Raw genomic sequence first — 18,644 nt, forward strand, 5'->3', positions numbered from 1 at the left:
GACGACGCCAATCGGCCTGGGGCAGGCACTGTAGCGTCTAGGTCGGCAAGGGAGGGCCTAAACAGTTCTCGAAACCTTTTCACCCTCGCTCGCAAAACCGTCTTCCCAACAGTCAACAAAAGGTAGCTAATACAATGCTAAGCTCAGAGGCCCTCGTTAGACCCAGGAGAGTTGGATGAAGAGCTTGGCACCTTCACTCCCTCCTATTTCCGCAGAGCGATTCCCGGACGTGGGATGGAGGCAGCACTAGTCAGACGAGGCTGCAGGGAAGCGCCAGTCTCGCGACCTGGGGAGGGGCTTCAGTGAACCGGCCGGGGGCGGGCCTCCCTCCCAGGTCTCGGAAAAGCTCCGAAAATGGCGGGCGGCAACTCGGCTAGCAGGGCGCGCAGGCGCCACCGTGGCCGTCTTTCTGCCAGCCTCAGGCGGCCCAAGAACGGTCCACAACGCCCTCACCAAGAGGTATCCGCCGATTGCGATTGGCTGAGCTAGGCTACGGCTCCGTGTGGGGGCGGGGTCTCCACGCAGCGGCCACGTTTCCCGCCCCGCTGGTGCGCGTGCGCGCAATCCCCACAGGAAAGCGTTTGCGCGCGTCCCCGCTGCGGTCCCCAGCTCGCGCCTCAGCTCCCTCCCCTTTCCGGGCAGGCCCGTCCCGTCAGCTAGGCAGTAAGCGCCGCGGCCAGCAGAGGGCGGTCCGGACCCAAGTCTGCAGCGGCGCCATTGGCGTGTGGAAAATGCCACCAGATGGCGGGTTAGGATTGCAGCTCCGTTGAAGGCGCGGCCCCCGCTCCCGAACCCCCGGCGACCACCCCGTAACAACCCCCCCACATCGGGAATAACACACCGGAGACTTTTGGGGGGAAACTAGGTCGACGGCCGGCGGCGCCCGGATGGGCAGCTGAGGTGAGTGCGGGCGGCGGCGACGGCGGCGGGGGGCGGGAAAGGGGGAATGCGGCGGCAGCGGCGCGGGGGCTGGAAGCGCGGATCCAAGATGGAGGCCGGGCGAGAGCGAGAGAGCGAGAGAGCGCGAGCGAGGAGCGGGCGGGCGGGCCGGGCGCGGGCCCCGCGCGGGGGAGGGAGGCCGCGTGGGCCTGTGCGGGGCGCGGCGGTCGCTGGCCGTCCGGGCGCCCAGGGGGCGGCTGTGGGCGCGGCGGGCACCCCAGAGCCCTCGTCCCTCCCCACCCCTCCCGCGGGCCTGAAAATCGTGCCCCCGCCCGCTCGGGCACTACAGCGACGGGCGCGGAAGCCTTTGTGGCGCGCTCGGGCCCGCCGCCAAGCCCGCCCCCCCCCCCCCCCCCCCCCCCCCCCCCCCGCCCGGACTCTCGGGACTCGCCCGCGCCCGGCGGGGCCGGGCCGAGGCGGGCTGGTGCGAATGCCTTTCGCCGCCCGCCGCCCTGCGTTTCTGCGGTGTTTTAGCGGCGGCGGCGTCACATGACAACAAGCTCGCCTCAGCGGAGGGGCCTGGGGGTCGCTCGGCGTGGCGGCCGGCTGGGGCCTCTTCTTGGTGGGGTGGGGCAGGGGGCTTGCGACTGGGGGAGAGGGGGCTTCGAAGCCAGGCTTTCCCGCTATCTGCCCTCCCCGCCCCCGACGGAGGCCTCACTGTAAAACGTGTCCAGACCGGAGCACTGCCCCGCTAGTTTGCCAATTCCCCGGGAGAAGAGGCCAATAAAAGTTGTTTTCCCTCCTTTCTCGGGGTGGGGGCGGGGTGAAGAGCTGGGAAACTGGAGTGCCTGGAGTTGGACCTGGGCCTCGATTGGAGTGTCTGAACTGGGTGCTTCTTGTGTGCTCTAGGGACTTAAAAAATTTTCAGGTCTTAGGATTGTCACGTCACCCTTTCTACCCACATTTGAAATGTTATCGATTCTCTTCACATTGCAGAGAATCGTGCCCGGGGCGTATAAATCATGGGATGGTTTTGGAAGCTTATAGACTCAAAACAATGCTGTTTGTATGTGACGGTAGCGAATTATTTGCTGTTAAAATTCTTAAGGTGATGAATATAGTTTATTCCTTCGCGTGGTCGTGACTAGAAAGGACTATATTTTTCATCTTCCTAGGAAATACAGTGTTTGTGAAAGTATTTGAATTAGTATAAAGAAAGTTTTGTGATTTGTAACTTGTGGAATTTGAATACGACTCTACCTTTTAGTTTTCCATGTGTGTTTTAAGAAAATTGCAAATTTTTATGGTGAAATATACGCAACAGTGAACATAAAAGGACTTATTTATTGTACGAAATATTGTGCCATGTTCTCATATTTACAGTGATGATTTCAGATTTAAAAAATTGCACAAGGGGAGAAATACTGAAAGATATGGAAAGGGTGTCTACTTTTGATTTTTGTAAACACATAACACCGATTGTTTTCTAAATAAAGTTCTGGGAAACCTACAGGTGTTTTGCTAATTTTTTTCTTCACATTTATAATAAATGTATTTTAAATTTATTCAAGCAGTTTACCGATGGTCATTTTTACAACCAGACTACTTTTGAGTGGAAATTTCTCAGTATCCACTTTAGTTTTGATGTTCTGACAAAGCTGAGTTACTGAAATAGATGTGAAAGGTGGGAAATTATGTTACTAGGATTGTTTGCTTTGAAGACAGTAATAAAATTAACTGTTGATTTCAATGGCGTTTTTAAAGCTTTAAGGGGGCTGTGGTGTAGGGGAAAGAGCTCTGGAAGTTACTTTAAACATTCCCCAGGTTTATTGTCTTTGGGATATCACTCTCTGAGCCTTACTTTTCTCATCACTAAAATGGAAGATTATAAAGTATATGGTAGTTTAACAAAGCTTAAACATTTTATACAATTTTAGCTTTTCCCTTTGATTGTGGATCTGTGTATCTTCATAATCAGTGCAGTTGCATATAGTGTACTGGGGAAAAAGATACATCTTTTTTGCAGCATGGGTGCATGGGTACAAGAGCACCTGGCTCCAGGCATCAGTCACAATGGGTCTTACTGGCTCAGTGCAGTCTTTATTGCTTGTGGGTGTAGTTTTGGTCCCATCAGGGGATGCTTTGCCTTTTGGGTGTTTTGCCTGATTTAAGAGAGGAGCTGGAAAGAGGAGTTTAATCAGTTAGAAAGTACAGACTGATGTCAAAATGGAGGTAGTTGGAAGTTCTCTTCTTCGATTTTTCCCCTTTTTTCTTTGCTGCTTAATCCTATAGTAAAGGAGTATGTTCCTTTTCATCCTTTCTTTCTTTTCTTTTTATTTTTTATTTTTTATTTTTAACATTTGTTCATTTTTGACAGCGCGAGCGGGGAGGGGCAGAGAGAGAGGGAGACACAGAATCTGAAGCAGGCTCCAGGCTCTGAACTGTCAGCACAGAGCCCGACACGGAGCTCAAACCCATGAACAATGAGATCATGACCTGAGCGGAAGTTGGGCACTCAACCAACTGAGCCACCCAGGCGCCCCGGAGTATGTTCATTTTCTTTTGACCTTTAGACTCCCCTTTAAGACCCCTTTTTAAAGCTCATCTCCTTAGGCCAGACCCACCCAAGATAATTTCCTTTTTGGCATACTCAACTGATTAGGGACCTTAAATACATATGCAAAATCTGTTTGCCATGTAACCACCACTGGAATGATACCCCATTATGTTTACAGGTCCCCTACACTCAAAGGGAAGGTAATTTATAGGATGTGGGTCATTGAGAGTTCTTAGAATTTTGCCTGCCATTGGGAAAGGGGTATCTTTACGTTTGAGTCTTTAGAATCCAGACATATAAGGAGAGCACAGAGGGAGAGCAATAACCCACTTGATAAATTTACTCATACTTACTTGTCTTTAAACCTTTTACTTTCCCATTATTTCCTCGTACCTCATTTTAAGTGCCTCCTTCTATAAAAATATTTTATTGCATTTAAAGGAAATTAAAAACTAGAATTAAAAAACTTCAGGTAATAAGGCAGTAGGAAATTAATTATCATTATTCCTTCATACCTATTGTTTTACCCATTTTAGAGATAAGATTGAATCTAATAAGGTAAGAGATTTTAATGCTTAAGCCATTAAGTGACAGGTAGATTCACATACTGATTGCAGCAGGCAATTGCTGTGGCTTGATTGGTCTGCAGATTGTAAAGAAGTTGTTCTTACGAAAATAGTTATTTGTAAGGGTCAGAGATATTGTTGGTGGAACAAAGAAGGTAGCAGAAGGTGGTATGTGGGATGGTTTGAGTCCAAGAAGCAAAATATTTTCAAGAGGAGGCAATTAGGAGAGTTATAGTTAAGGATATCAAGCTTTAAAGAATAAAGAATTTAAAGAATATAGCTCTTCAATATAAAGAGTTAAAATTGTTAGGGGGATAAAATTTGATTTCTTAATAGGTGATATAATAGGGGCTTGGTAAATCTTTGTTAGCCGAATAAGCATATAAATTTTTAGAGTTAAGGTATTTCTACCTAAAGCAGGAAGTAGAGACCTAAAAGAATATTCTTACTTAAGCCCCAGGATGAGATGAATCTTGAGATGGGAATTAGGGGAATGCCTGCAGAGAAGGAGGGGTTAGCTTTCTGTCATTTCAATAGTTAAGAGGATAGGATCCCAGCTTCCTACCTTAGTGCTGAGAGAAACCCTGTTTTATTGAGAAATGGGATTCTTTTAAAGTGAGCTTTAAGTAGGTCATAGACCAGTTGGTTTTATAGAATCTTTTCTCCATATAATTCATCCCTTATTGCTTCCCTTAGGTTTTTCCTCCTCCTCTTTTAATTCTGTTTTTGCCAGTTTGTGCTTGAAGGACATCTTAAATCCTACTTTTTTTTTTTTTTTTTATAAAATACATTCCTTTGTGCTATGGGCAGAAAGGGTGCACTATTAAGTTGCCCAAATATCTCATAGAGTTTTGCTGTAATTAAACAGCTACAGTAATAGCTTTTAACTTGCTAGAAGCTCACAGGTAACAAAAAAATTTTACATTGTGACCCAATACAAACACACACACACACACACACACACACACACACACACGAAATAAAAGTTTCATGAAATAGTATTTAGCCTTTATGTAGTGCTCTCAGATATTTTCAGATTTTGTTTTTTAAATAAAGAATGTTGGTTGCATCTCACCTAAGTGATATCGTGACTTCGAACTGGAGAGCAGTGAATTATACCTTGGTAATCAGGAGGGTGCCAAGTAAAACCATAAGAAGAAACCATTTTGCTTCTGTCAAATTGGCAAACATTAAACATTCTGATAATATCAAGTGTTGGTGAGAATGTGAAGAAATTATACTGCTTTTGGCAGTGGTATAAATTGACACAGTTAATTTTGCAGAAGAATTTGTTTTATCCTTGATTTCTAGGGTAATTTTCACTTGGAGTATTTCATGTTTCATATTTAATGTTTTGTTTAGGGGTTTGGAGATATTCATAAGGGATATTGCTTTGTAGTTTTCTTTGGTGGTAATGTCTTTGTCAGGTTTCAGTATATGGTTATGATGGCCTCATAAAATAGGTCTGTTTACTGAAATAATTTGTCTAGCATTGATATTCATTCTCAATTGAGTGTTTACTAGAATTCACCAATGGTACCACCTAGATAGGGATTTTTTTGGGGGGGGGAGGGGGAAGGTTTTTGATAACATTCAAATTTAGTTTTGTTAGTAGACATATGGCTGTTTAGATTTTTTTCATCATGTCAGTTTTGATAAATTGTATTTAAACATTTGTTCATCTCATTTGATTTATTGATATAAATTGTTTACAAGGTTCCCTTGTTATCCTTCTAATGTCTGTAGGATCTGTAGTGGTATCTTCTCTTTAATTTCTGGTGGTGTATGTTCTTTCTTTTTTTCTTAACCAGTTTTCATTCTTGGTTTACCAGTATTACTGTCTTTTCAGGTAATAACATTGCTACTTTTCTCCATTCATCTTCTCTATCTCATTTTTTTCTTTTCCTTATAATTTTTTTCTTCTACATATTTGCTCTTTTTTCTGTAGTTTCTTTTTAAAATATTTATTTTGAGAGAGAGAGAGAGAAAAGTTAGATGGGTGAGGGGTAAAGAGAGGGAGAGAGAGAATCCCAAGCAGGCTCCATGTTCAGTGCAGAGCCTGATGAGAGGCTCAGTCCCACGAACTGTGAGATCATGACCTGAGCTGAAATTGAGAGTCAGCTGCTCAACAGACTGCTCCACCCAAGTGCCCCATCTCTTTTTTCTAGCTTCTTAAAGTGGAACCTTAGGTCATAAATTTTGGACATTTCTTGTTTTCTTTCCTTCCTCCCTTCCTCCCTTCCTCCCTTCCTCCCTTCCTCCCTTCCTTTTTCTCTTTAATGTTTATTTTGAGGAAGAAAGAGAGTGTGAGTGGGGGGAGGGAAGAGAGAGAGGCAGGCACAGAATCTGAAGCAGGCTGTAGGCTCTGAGCTGTCTGCACAGAGCCTGACGCTTGAACTCATGAACTGTGAGACCATGACCTGAGCTGAAGTCTGACATTTAACTGATTGAGCCACCCAGGTGCTCCATAGACATTTCTTGTTTTCTAATATGAACATTGAAAACTATCGATTTTTCTATAAACACTGCTGTATTCCACAGATTTTGATATGTTGTATTTTTGTTACTCAGCTTGAAGTAGTTTATTTGCTTTGTAATTTCTTTGATACGTGGATTACTTAAGAATGGGTTCAATTTTCAAACATTTGGGATGATTTTAGAGATCTTGTTATTGATTTCTAACTTAATTTCGAGGTCAGAGAATATACTGTATGATTTTAATTCCTTTAAATTTATTGAACCTTGTTTCATGGTCTGTGTTGGTAAATGTATCTTTCACACTTGAAAACAATGTGTATTCTGCAGTTGTTGAGTGTAGTATTCTGTAAATATCAATTAGATTAAGGTGTAGCATTTTCAAGTCATTTGTGTATTTGCTGTTATTTTTGTTTGTTTTTTAATTTTGGAGAGAGTTCTAGTTCTTTTAGTTGCTGAGAGGGAGGTTAAAATATACAACTATGACTTTAGTCATAATTGCCTATTTCTTACAGTTATCTATTTCTCCTTTAATTTTGTCAATTTTTGTTTTATGTATTTTGAAACTCTTGTTTTTAGGCACATACAGTTTATAATATGTCTTCCTGATGAATTGATCTTTTTACCATTAAGAAATATTTTTCTGTATCCCTGGTAATACTTTTCAGGTCTACTTTATGTGATATTAATATAGCCACTTCAACTTTCTCGAGCTTACTCTTTTCATTGTATATCTTTTTTACTGATTTACTTAAAAAACTTTTTTTCTTTGTATTTTACATATACCTCTTGAAGGCAGCATGTAGTTGTTTTGCTTTTTCTTCTTTCTGATAATATGGAAGTGGAATCTTTCACTTACAATAGACATTGATTATGTGGTAATGTCATGAATGGTGAAAGGCCTGAGATTTTACCCTACTTGAAGGCTAACAAGTTAACCTGCCACAGTTTAATGGATGCTGGTAGGAGCCATGGGGCTCCTTGATCAGAGGTAAAGAACAATGCATTACAGCAATACCATTAGTGGTAAGTGGCAGTGTTTATAAAGCACAGTATCCTGTGTAGTGTTGTATACTAATTTTTTCAAGTCCATACAGCTAGTTAATGACAGAATCAGCATTTGCATCAGATCTCTGAGCCCCAGTTTTTATGCACTATGGTAGTGTTAAGATCTGTATATGCAGTGGGGAAACTTGAATCCTTATGATAAATGGTAAGCATGCTTCCCATTTTCTTTGAAGGAGATGCTGTTTGTCTTTCCAAGATTGTTCACTATACTAATATTCTTGAAAAGATTGGGACATGGGCATTCAGTGCCTCTGTTTTGAAGATATGCAGAAAAGTGAGAGACCCATGGAGGATTGTCTCCCAAAACTGCCCAGTGAATTTTCTTAGTTTTCCCTATGTTATTTGTGATTTAGTTTTCCTTATATTTCTCATATGGCTACAACCTAGCCTTTCAGCTCTATCTCTGTACTATGCTTCTCTTTGAGTTTTTGCTTTCCGCAAATTGGATTAACATACCTGTATCCTAGCCTATCTTCCCATCTTTGTTCTGTTTTATATGTGTATTGAGCATTTACTATGTATCAATAAATGTTTTGCAGTAAGCTGATGAGGTAGTTATTGTTATCCATTTTATAGGTTAGATTAAATTTAATATTAATTAGATTAAACTTCCCAAGTTTGTGATGGGAGAGAGGCACAATGTAAAGAAATCTTTGGAGTATTGTTTGTTGACCTTAGTAGGGGGTATATGGGGTGTTTGCTTAAAAAGCAAACAGTTCTTTAAACTGTTATTGAGATTTTATGTATTGTGCTGCATAATTGATACAGCTCACAAAGAAAAAAATAAAAAGTAAATACTGAATTGTAGGATCTGTCTGTGTAAAATCTTTCCTGATAACTTTGCCAGCACTTATCATCCTCTATATATTTTCATTTGTTCCAATTGTTTTATTGCATTTATTGTTGGCATCACAAGATCTGATAAGTGGTAGTGTTCGTGAGGCACAGTATCCTGTGTAGTATTGTACATTGATTGTCCCAAGGCTGTACAGCTAATAAATGATACAGCCAGTATTTAAGCCAGCCCAGGCTTACTTTCTGAATCCAGACTCTAAATCTCTTAAAAGGTCATTTTTCTCTCAGCCTCATTTCTGCATATTGAAATCCTTTGCATTTTGAAGTTTATTTTATAGAGATTTAGTTTTCTTCCCTGTTCCACCATATGATGGTTGTGTGGTCTTGGGTGGAACATTTAATTTCTGGAGGTCTTCGTTGTCTTATCTCTATGATGGGAATCCAGTTAAGATTTTTTTCGATAAATATTTTTGAGGGTCGACTCCATGATGAGTAGTGAGTATATAAAATTCATAAATACATAGGTTTTGCTCTTAAGTTTCTGTTCTATTAGGAGAGATTAAAAACTAAAACAAAAACCCCAAAGCAGTAAAGGAAACCAACAGGAATAATACATGAAATGTTGTGCAGGGGGTTAGGTTCAAGATACTTTGGAAGCATAAAATGTAGAATTATGGGGAGCTGGCTTCCACCCTGAAATAGTAAATGGAAGCCACAAACAAGAGTCAGAAGAGTTTTTCAGCAGAGTCCCTTTCTTTTCTATTCATGGTGACAATAATTAAATATTACTGGTACTGTTTTTAGGCTCTCTGACAAAATTTCTCTTCTAATTGTTTAATTGGTTTAACGGTCCAGGTAGAGATTTGAGAGATCATTGCCTATCTTCTCAATCTTAGAGAGGCAGACAAAATGGGCTTTATACATAGTCAAGCATGAACATGACCTGGTTGTCCCTTTTGAGGTACCTGATTCCCTCTTACTCTCAAAGTTCTGTTGACCCTAATTATATCAGGTTATTAATTTTTCTGTCTCACGTATAGCAGTGAGAGGTAGGTGTCCTCTCTCCTCTAGTAGAGATAGTATAAAGTAGCAAATGTGCAGAAATTTTTATGACATGCAGGATATAAAAGCTAAAAATATCTTAAGTTGTGTTCTACTTTATTATTAGAGCTTAAATTCCATTTTGGGAGGAAAATGCATTTCTGTGTGTCTTACGTTGTTAGGGATAGTCAAAAAGTTTGTATGTTTACAGGTGAAGGAAACACTATCCCATGATAAATGGCCAAGAAAGCCATTGTCTAAGAGAATTGCTAGCACCTGAGTCACACTGCCTGTATTAAAATCTTTTTTTTTTTAATGCTTAATTATTTATTTTGTGAGAGAGAGAGAGCATGTGCGCAAGCATGGGACAGGCAGAGAGGGAGAGAGAGAATCCCAAGCAGGCTACACACTGTCCATGCAAAGCCCAGCAAGGGGCTTGATTTCACAAACTGCTAAGTCATGACCTGAGCTGAAATCAGGAGTCTGACAGAACCACCCAGGCACCCCACCTCTGTTAAATTGTAATGCAGCCCTTTCCTAGGTATGTAAACTTGGTGAGTTCTTTAACTTCTCTAACCCTCAGTTTTCTCATCTCTAAAACGGGAATAAAAGCATACCTCTGGAGGCGCCTGGGTGGCTCAGTGGGTGAAGTTGTGCGACTTCACCTCAGTCATGATCTCACAGCTAGTGACTTCCAGCCCTGTGTCAGGCTCTGTGCTGACAGCTCAGAGCCTGGAGCCTTCTATGAATTCTGTGTTTCTGTCTCTCTCTGTCCCTTTCCTGCTCGTGCTCTGTCTCTCTCTCAAAAATAAGTATGTAAAAAAACCAAAAAACCGAAACATACCTCTGTCATGGGTTGCTGTAGAAGTTAAAAAGTTAGCTTTTAACTATTAGACTGTATTGCATTGCACATAAATTCAAAGGACATTAATTTTGCATTTAAAAGGTGAATAAAATTATAAATGATGAGGTTACTTTCCAGAAGCAAAGAATTTTAATTAATTTTGTCTTATCAGCACATAGAACTACTATTAGATTAAAACTATTAATAAGAGTGGTTAGAGGATGAGATATTCTGGTTAACTAAGATGAGGTTTATAGCCAGAATTTTCTGCTTATTGTTAAACATATTTCAAAAATTAGGCTCGTTTTTCTTTCTTTTTTTTTTTCCAATATATGAAATTTATTGTCAAGTTGGTTTCCATACAACACCCAGTGCTCATCCCAAAAGGTGCCCTCCTTGATACCCATCACCCACCCTCCCCTATCTTTTTTCTTTCTTAAGAATGTACTGCTTCCTGTAAAGGTATTGTAATCCTTTCTTGGTAATTGAGACATTTTGATGGTTGTAGTATCAGGATTATTATTTACAAATATTAGTTTTGCATGTGTAATTTTGCATACAAAGAGATTAGGAATGAATTTTACTGAGAGCAGAACTTATGTTCAAAGTTACATCTTTGAGAAAATTCTTAGACAAAATAAGATGGTGAGTGACTGCTTTGTCCTTTCATAAAAATGGGATACAAAGAACAAAACCCTCAAGTTTTTAAGTTATGAATATTTAGTATTTTATTTTATAAATGTAAAGGCAGCATGGTATTAGAAAACTAGCGAAGGGGTAGAGACCTGAGTTTTAATTACAGCTCTACCACTAATTAGCTATGTGTCTTTGAATCATTACTTCTCTGGGTCTCAGTTTCTTCATTGTGAAATTAGTGTCTTGGACCTAGTTTCCAAGATTCCTGTACATTTTTTAGTGTCTACTGAAAAATACTCAGGAAATCAACTCTGAATCAGGTAACGCATAGGTTTTGATTTGAAAGTCTTTAATTTTGAAATACCTAAGTGTATTTTCTGCAGGCTCCTTATGCCTTCTGATCTCCCATCTGGTTATTAGAAAAATTTGTGCTTTCTTCTAGCTGATAAGTGTACAGACCAAAACGTTATTATTTAGATAGTTATTTATAGCTTTTGGTGCCAGCTATGGGTGTGTGTTTGCTTCTTTATTTGGTGAGAAAGAGCTATATTAGCAACTGTTTTCATACAGTTTTATTCATTGTAAGTCATTCATGCATTTATTGAAATTTACAGTGAGCCATACACTGTGGGTATAAAGACATTAAAACAGTTCTTGTTGTTCTATGTAGAGAGAAAATAACTCATGACTTAGTACTTAACTGATACCTTCTCCATCCTTTCCTGATAGCCTTATTGCTCCTTCTCTCCCTCCTTTCCTCATATCCGGGGTTGGTCTAGGTGTACTTCCTTTGTGTTTTAGTAGTAATGCTATGCCAGGGCTGTCATGATTGATTGTAGAATTGGTGCTTTGCATAAAGGTGTCTGGCCAAGGGAGTAGGTGAGGGCTGAAATCCAGATTTCATTCTGTTTGACAGACTGTCCATTTGCCTTTTTCACCTTTTTAAAATTCATCCAAAGGAGGCCTCTTTACCTAACTTTTGTAGTCGCATATGCTAGCATTAGTGTACCATTAAGAACATTCTATAGTGGTTTTTTTTCCTAGTCAAGTTTTATAGTATGTGATAAGTGCCTTGAGGTGATTTGATGAAATGAGCAATTGCTTCCTGAAAGTGAATTCTTAAGTAAGTTTTGAAAGAAAAGTGATAGTTAGCCAGTCAAGAGTGGGATGGTGGAGATAGGAATGCCATTTTAGGTGAATATAAAGGGACAGGGTTGTGATCTAGGGTTGCCTGGTGGTTCTCAAAGTGTGGTCCATGCAGCAGCAGTGTCAATATTATCTGGGAGCTTGTTTAGAAATACATCTTCTTGGACCTTTCCCAAGTCCACCTAAGTTAGAAATTTTGCAGAGAGACATCAGCAATTTTTAACAGGTCTTTCTGATGTCTCTGATACATGCTGAAGTTTGAGAGGTACTACTATAGTCCACTTGTTGAGGAAGTGTTAGTTCAGTGTGTGTTCAGAATATTGGTTACCTGTGGAGGAGTGATTAAAATATAGAGCTGTAAGTAGTGATAAGAATTCTTAGTGTGCCAAACTAAAGAGTTTGAACTTTGTCTTTAGGCCAGTGGCTGCACATTAGAATCATGTAGGAGCTTTAAAAATATACCAGTGATTGGGATCTACCTCAGATCAACTTCCACAAATCTGAGTTTCTGATGCACAGTGAAGGTTATGAACTATATAATTGTCAGACCTTGGTTACTGATTATAATAGTATATACGTTTTTTGAAGGTGTGTTAAATACTGTATCTAGTAGCATAATAGTGATGAAATGGCACAGCAATCTTCTTTTTTTTCTTTTTCTTTTTAAAGAGAGCACAAGGTGGGGAAAGGACAGAGGGAGAAAGAGAGAGACTTAAGATCCCACAACTCTGGGAACATGACCTGAGCCAAAATCAAGAGTAGGATGCTCAACCAACTGAGACACCCCCAGGTGCCCCTAGATAGCACAGAAGTCTTATGTTGGTATTATTCCCATTTCACAGGTGAGGTATAGAGGTTAAGTACCTTTTCCCAGTATTACCTAGCTAGGAAGTGGTGAGTTTGAATACAGGGTTTTGTGACTCTAATCTCTGAAAGCAACCCTTTTTTTTTTTTTTTTGTAATGTTTATTTTTGAGAGAGACAGTACCAGTGGGGGAGTAGCAGAGAGACAGAGGGAGACGCAGAATCCGAAGCAGGCTCCAGGCCCTGAGCTGTCAGTTTAGAGCCTGATGTGGGGCTTGGATTCACGATCATGACCTGAGCCGAAGTCAGATGCCTAACCAACTGAGCCACCCAGGCGCCCCTTAAAGCAATCTTTTTAAACCAGGGCTCATGAACTTTGATTAGAACATAATCACGTGTTTATCTTCATTAACCTATAGGCAAGATTTGGCATTTTCTTTGATTTCGAATGTGTGCAGCAAATCACAGATGCACTAGCAATACTTGTGGTTTTGTTGCCAATAGAAATCAAGTATTTTTAAGTTGCAGATATTGCAGTTGTCCTAAAAACCATTTATCATAATGTGTACTTTAAAAATCAGGCTAATTGTTAGATGCAACTTCAGATCTTTTATTTACTGTGTCAGAGAAGCTTATATTACTACATCACAAATTTGCTTTTTTAGTTAACAATTATATTTGAATATAATAGGTAATTCCTTAACTAAGCATGGTATCATTTGCTGAGTTTAGTGGATAGCTTGATGTATAGGGTGGACAGGGAATGAAAAAGTCCATTTATTTGGTTATCTCTCAGAAAAGAGATCCTTAGAGATAGTCTCTTTTCTTCCCCACTCTTCTTTGACTTGTTAAATAGGACTGAAACCAAAATTCTTTGTTACATGTGAAAGTTACTAGATTAAAAAAAAAAAAATGTTTTGGGTTTAGAGTGCTTTTTTTTCTAAGCTCTTCCTAAAAAACTTAGAGAAGAAAAAGATACGCATTATCTCACCAGGCATTATAACTACCCTGTGGTCTGATACAGTGTTGTTCAATAGAACTTACTGCAGTGATGCACATGTTTAAGAAACAAAATTATATCATAGTAGTTAACAGCAATATAATAATATCGTATAATATTGCTAATAGGATTTCTTATACATCAAACACTGTTCTGAGCATTTTAATATGTTATGTAATTCTTACAACTCTGTGAGGTGGGTACTATGGTTAAGTCTCAGTTTGTAGATGAGGAAACTGAGACCCAGTGAAGTGATTTTCCAAAGGTCACATAACTAGTAATTAGCAGGACGAGGATTCAGACTGGCTATTTGGCTTCCTTTATGCTCCCTTTGCAATATCACTTTCCTCAAACTCCCAAATGCATTACAGAATGCTGTTAGAAATAGTATATTAAAGGTAATTTAAGAGAAATAATTTTGTTCTAATTATTAACTAAATATTATGTAGTACTTTATAGTATTTTGCCCTTTGTTGTTATTTGAGTCTAATCATGAACTCAGTTTACTATTTTATTTCCTATAAGTAGACTTGTATTAGATGTAGTAGGTATTTTTAGTAACCAACACTGATATTATTAAACAGCAATTTTGATCCCCCCTCCCCACCCAAGGTTAATTTAAAGCTGGGTCCAAAAACTGAATATTTAATATGATTATTTTGTTTACTGACATTAATTGCAATGTACTTCTGAGCTCATTTTGTGATGAATTGGTTTTGGTTAATGGATATTTGGCTTTCCCTAGTCAGTGTATATGAATAACTAATCTACGTTACACCCAGTATGTTCGTGGAGGTGCAGAAAGGGAAATATCTTTTGGGGACGGAGTTCTATTCTTAACCATATTCAGAGCAAGCTTGTGGTAGAGTGAGATTAAAAGGGGCAAGAGATGGGGGCGCCTGGGTGGCTCAGTCGGTTGAGCGTCCGACTTCGGCTCAGGTCATGATCTCACAGTTTCTGGGTTCGGGCTTGCGTTGGGCTCTTTGCTGACAGCTTGGAGCTTGGAGCCTGGAGCCTGCTTTGTATTGTATCTCCCTCTCTCTCTGTTCCTCCCCCGCTCGTGCTCTCTTTATGTCTCTCAAAAATAAATAAACATGTTAAAAAAAATTAAAAAATAAAAAGGGGCAAGAGAGGTGGCATTTTTCGGGGCACCTGGCTGGTTCAGAGTATGTGACTCTTGATCTCAGGGTTGTGAGTTCAAGCCATACATTGGGCATGGAGCCTACTTTAAAAAAAAAAAAAAAGTGGTGTTTTTCATTTATCTGCTATTGGTATTGTGCTTAGTGCTTTACATACATAGTCACCATTTATTGAATACAGTCTCTTTATCACACCTTTCCAGTGCTTTAGGTTCATTACATATGGCATGCTACACAGCCCTTCAGAGAATATGATGTTGGCAAAGATATTTTACAAACGAGCATTGTTGGCTCTTCCTCTTTCTTGCATTTTCCTCCCCTCCACTTCAAGGGGGAATGATGGTAAATACAGGTGGGGAATGCAGTGGGGGTTGTGCTGAGGTTATCATTGATGCCAGTTCATCTGGTACTTAAGATTCTCCAGTTATAAGTTTGTTCATTTCATTTTGGCTACTTACTAGAAATAAGACAGACAAGATATGTCCTCATGTGAGAGACAGTCAAGAATCAGGTAAACATAATAATCATGTAGTGATTATGCTATATTGATGCATGTACTGATGAATGCTATAAAGGGAATAAATTAGTTACTGTAATGGGTAATAATGAGATATATACATATATACAGTCAGGAAAGGCATTTTCCAGGACATGAAATTTAAGCTGGGACATGCACAGAACCTGGGCGAGAATCAAGCACAAGGAAGAGGAGCAAAAGCAAAATTTCTATACCAGAAATGGCTGTGGTATTTTAGGAAGTGAGAGAAGGTCATAGTGACTATAGAGGGAGCATAATGCAGGAAGAGTGTTAGTGGTATTACATGAGGTTAGAGAGGTAGGCCAGAGTTGGGATTATGTAGGGTATATTTAGGTTAGTAAGGGCTCTAATGAGTGTACATTTTATTATTTAAAAACATCCCTCTAATTCAGTGGTTCTCAACAAGTTACTTTGCTTCTTCCCAGGGGGCATTTGGCAGTGTCTGCAGACAGTTTTGGTTGATACAACTGGGGCTGATGGTATATGCTACTGGCATCAGTGAGTAGAGGCCAGGGATGCTGCTAAACATTCACTGCACAGGATGGCCCCCTACAAGGAGTTATTACCCCAAAATGTTGATAGTGCCAAGGTTGAGAACTTACACTTCACCTGCTGTGTGAATATTAGATTTCAATGGGGGTGGAATGGAGGAGGGGAGGGTTAGGTTGTATTGGTGTGATAGTTCCTTGGGAATAGGGGTAATAATGGTACTGGTGTTTACAGTAGGAATGGTTTTGTGTTATGGAAGCTTACCTTTTAAGGAAATCACTGGGAGGTGAAAATTTGCATTTGCAGTGAGCTGTTTACCTAGTGTTAGAATTTGTTGAATGGGTAAAGAGGCAACAAGTTAAGAAATAGTTCTTAGGCAATATTATATAAGCTAAGTGATGAAATAAAAGTGATGAAATTGTGTACATGTGTGTTTTGAGGGTGTATGCCAGTACTAGCAGCACAGTTAGTACAGAGTAACGTTGTAGGCAAATATATCTTAATTTTGGCCAGACAACCTAACTGCCATTTTTTTCACATTACACTGTAAGTTCTAGTTTAATTTACATAGCTTTGAAAAACCAGTTTGCTAATAGTTTTGCTGTTATGTTAAAAGGATGGTAACTGTCACCTAAAACAGATACACTGAAATTTTATTAACCAAAGCAGAGTTCCTGTATGTATAAATGGTGCATATATGCATGTGTATGTGAATATAATTTCTTCGATGTACAAAACCCAAATCTCTTACTACCACCACTTTTCAGCAGGAACACAGCTGTGGCGGTTTAGTTCAAGCCATAGCCAGACATCACAGAAACATCAGATACTCCTCTCAGGTCTGATAGTGACACTTTTTCTAATTAATTTCGCCCAAATCGTAGTCTTTCTTTTTTTTTTTTTTTTTTGAGATTACCTTTTCAGAGAAAAATAATTCATTGGTTAGGTTGCAAATACCCTACTATGACATTGTTTTACTTGTTTGGCACTTAAGTATGGTTTGTATTGTGAGAAACTGATAATTCAGGTGTGGTTTTCTTTTCTGTACTTTTACGTGTCTTTAGGGAAGAGATGTGCTTTTGTGTGCTCCATAGCACACATACATAGCACAGTGCTGGGTGAAGTAATAGGTATTCAATAAATAGTACTTATGTTCAACCAAATTGAGCAATTTGATTTCTACCATAGACTATGCTTGGTTGGTCTACTTTAAGCCTTTTTTTTTTTTAAAAAATTTTTTTTTAACATTTATTTATTTTTGAGACAGAGAGAGAGAGAGCATGAACAGGGAGGATCAGAGAAAGAGGGAGACACAGAATCTGAAACAGACTCCAGGCTCTGAGCTGTCAGCACAGAGCCTGATGCGGGGCTCGAACCCACAGACTGTGAGATCATGACCTGAGCCGAAGTCGGACGCTTAACCGACTGAGCCACCCAGGCGCCCCTACTTTAAGCCTTTTAATTAGTGATTGTTACGTTATATATGCTGATAATATTCTTTCGTCAGATTCTGTTATTGTGCTATTTGTTTCTAAATCGTTTTAGCCACCTTTTCCTGCTTACTTTATTCATTCATTTATTACATGCTATTACTGGCCACTTTCATTCTAAGGTCAAGCTAGACAGAACTTGGAAATAGGAAGTAATTCTTTTGACATATGACCTCATTTTAAGCGGATACAAACACACACAAATTCTTGTCTATTAAAAGGTATCGTATTGATGTGTTGGGTGACTAGCTTGATTACAATTAATGTTTTTGGTAAAGGTTCACTGATGCACCAAGATATTTGGAAGGTTCCTTTGTTGATTGAAAGTATCATTGGATTTACATAGAAATGTTGAGGAACAAATAGATTTGCAATTAGAATACTTTAAACATTTGGATGTTTGCATTTGGAACCTTTCTAGTTCTCTAAAAAAAGTAAAGTAGAATTGCGAGGAGCATTCCAGTTTCTAAAATAATAAATAGTACTTTGCTATAAAAGACCTATTCATTAATTTTTGTATGTTGTTGAACTTTTTTATTTTATTTTATTTTTTTACATAGCAATAGTTTGTTTTCAGTCTTAAAGAGTCTTTTAGTCCTTTGATAGCTTTTCTCTCCCTTCTGCCTTAATTTTCTTAGCTAGCCTGGCACCTTATTTAACTTTTGAGATAGGTTGAGCTGCGGTGTACTTTTGTCTCTTTATTGTATTTGTCCAACATTCAACCATGGATCAGTTAATCTTTTTATTTCTGTATGCCTGGCTACTAAGCACATCTGGAGAAAATCACAACTTTGCAGACTGGAGCCACTAAATATCCAGCTCTCCGATCTTAATTGGACCCCCATCATTACCCAGTAATCCTTTTTTTTCCTAGTTAGTTCTTTCTCATTTCTTATAGCAGTTATTTAAAAATTTCTACTCTTCTTATAGCACCCTTCATCTCTCTCAGTAGATGATCTCATCTATTCATTGAGAAACTTAGATTTAATTATTTTAGTTCTGGAAGATGCTGAAATGATTGAAACGAGGCTGGATAGAGATTATCCTGACATTTGCTGTGCCCATCCTGTGGAGGCATGCAATAAACTAAGATATTTTAATTTAATTTAATTTATTTTTTTGGCAACCTCGACAGGACGCTGAGATATACATTTTAGAACAGAATTTGAAATATGTAT

At 39.4% G+C, this 18,644-nt stretch overlaps 1 protein-coding gene across 1 annotated transcript in view; it reads left to right on the plus strand.

The window, feature by feature from the left end:
* The first annotated feature begins 598 nt into the window (after positions 1–598).
* Positions 599–18,644, plus strand: part of STAG1 (stromal antigen 1) — a 402,070-nt gene continuing 384,024 nt past the window's right edge. The window contains exon 1 of the mRNA XM_049628788.1: positions 599–900. The gene's annotated coding sequence lies outside the window, so the exon portion shown is untranslated. The remainder of the gene's footprint in view (positions 901–18,644) is intronic.

Source organism: Panthera uncia, chromosome C2 (assembly GCF_023721935.1).
Source record: "Panthera uncia isolate 11264 chromosome C2, Puncia_PCG_1.0, whole genome shotgun sequence".
Classification (NCBI taxonomy): Eukaryota; Metazoa; Chordata; class Mammalia; order Carnivora; family Felidae; genus Panthera; species Panthera uncia.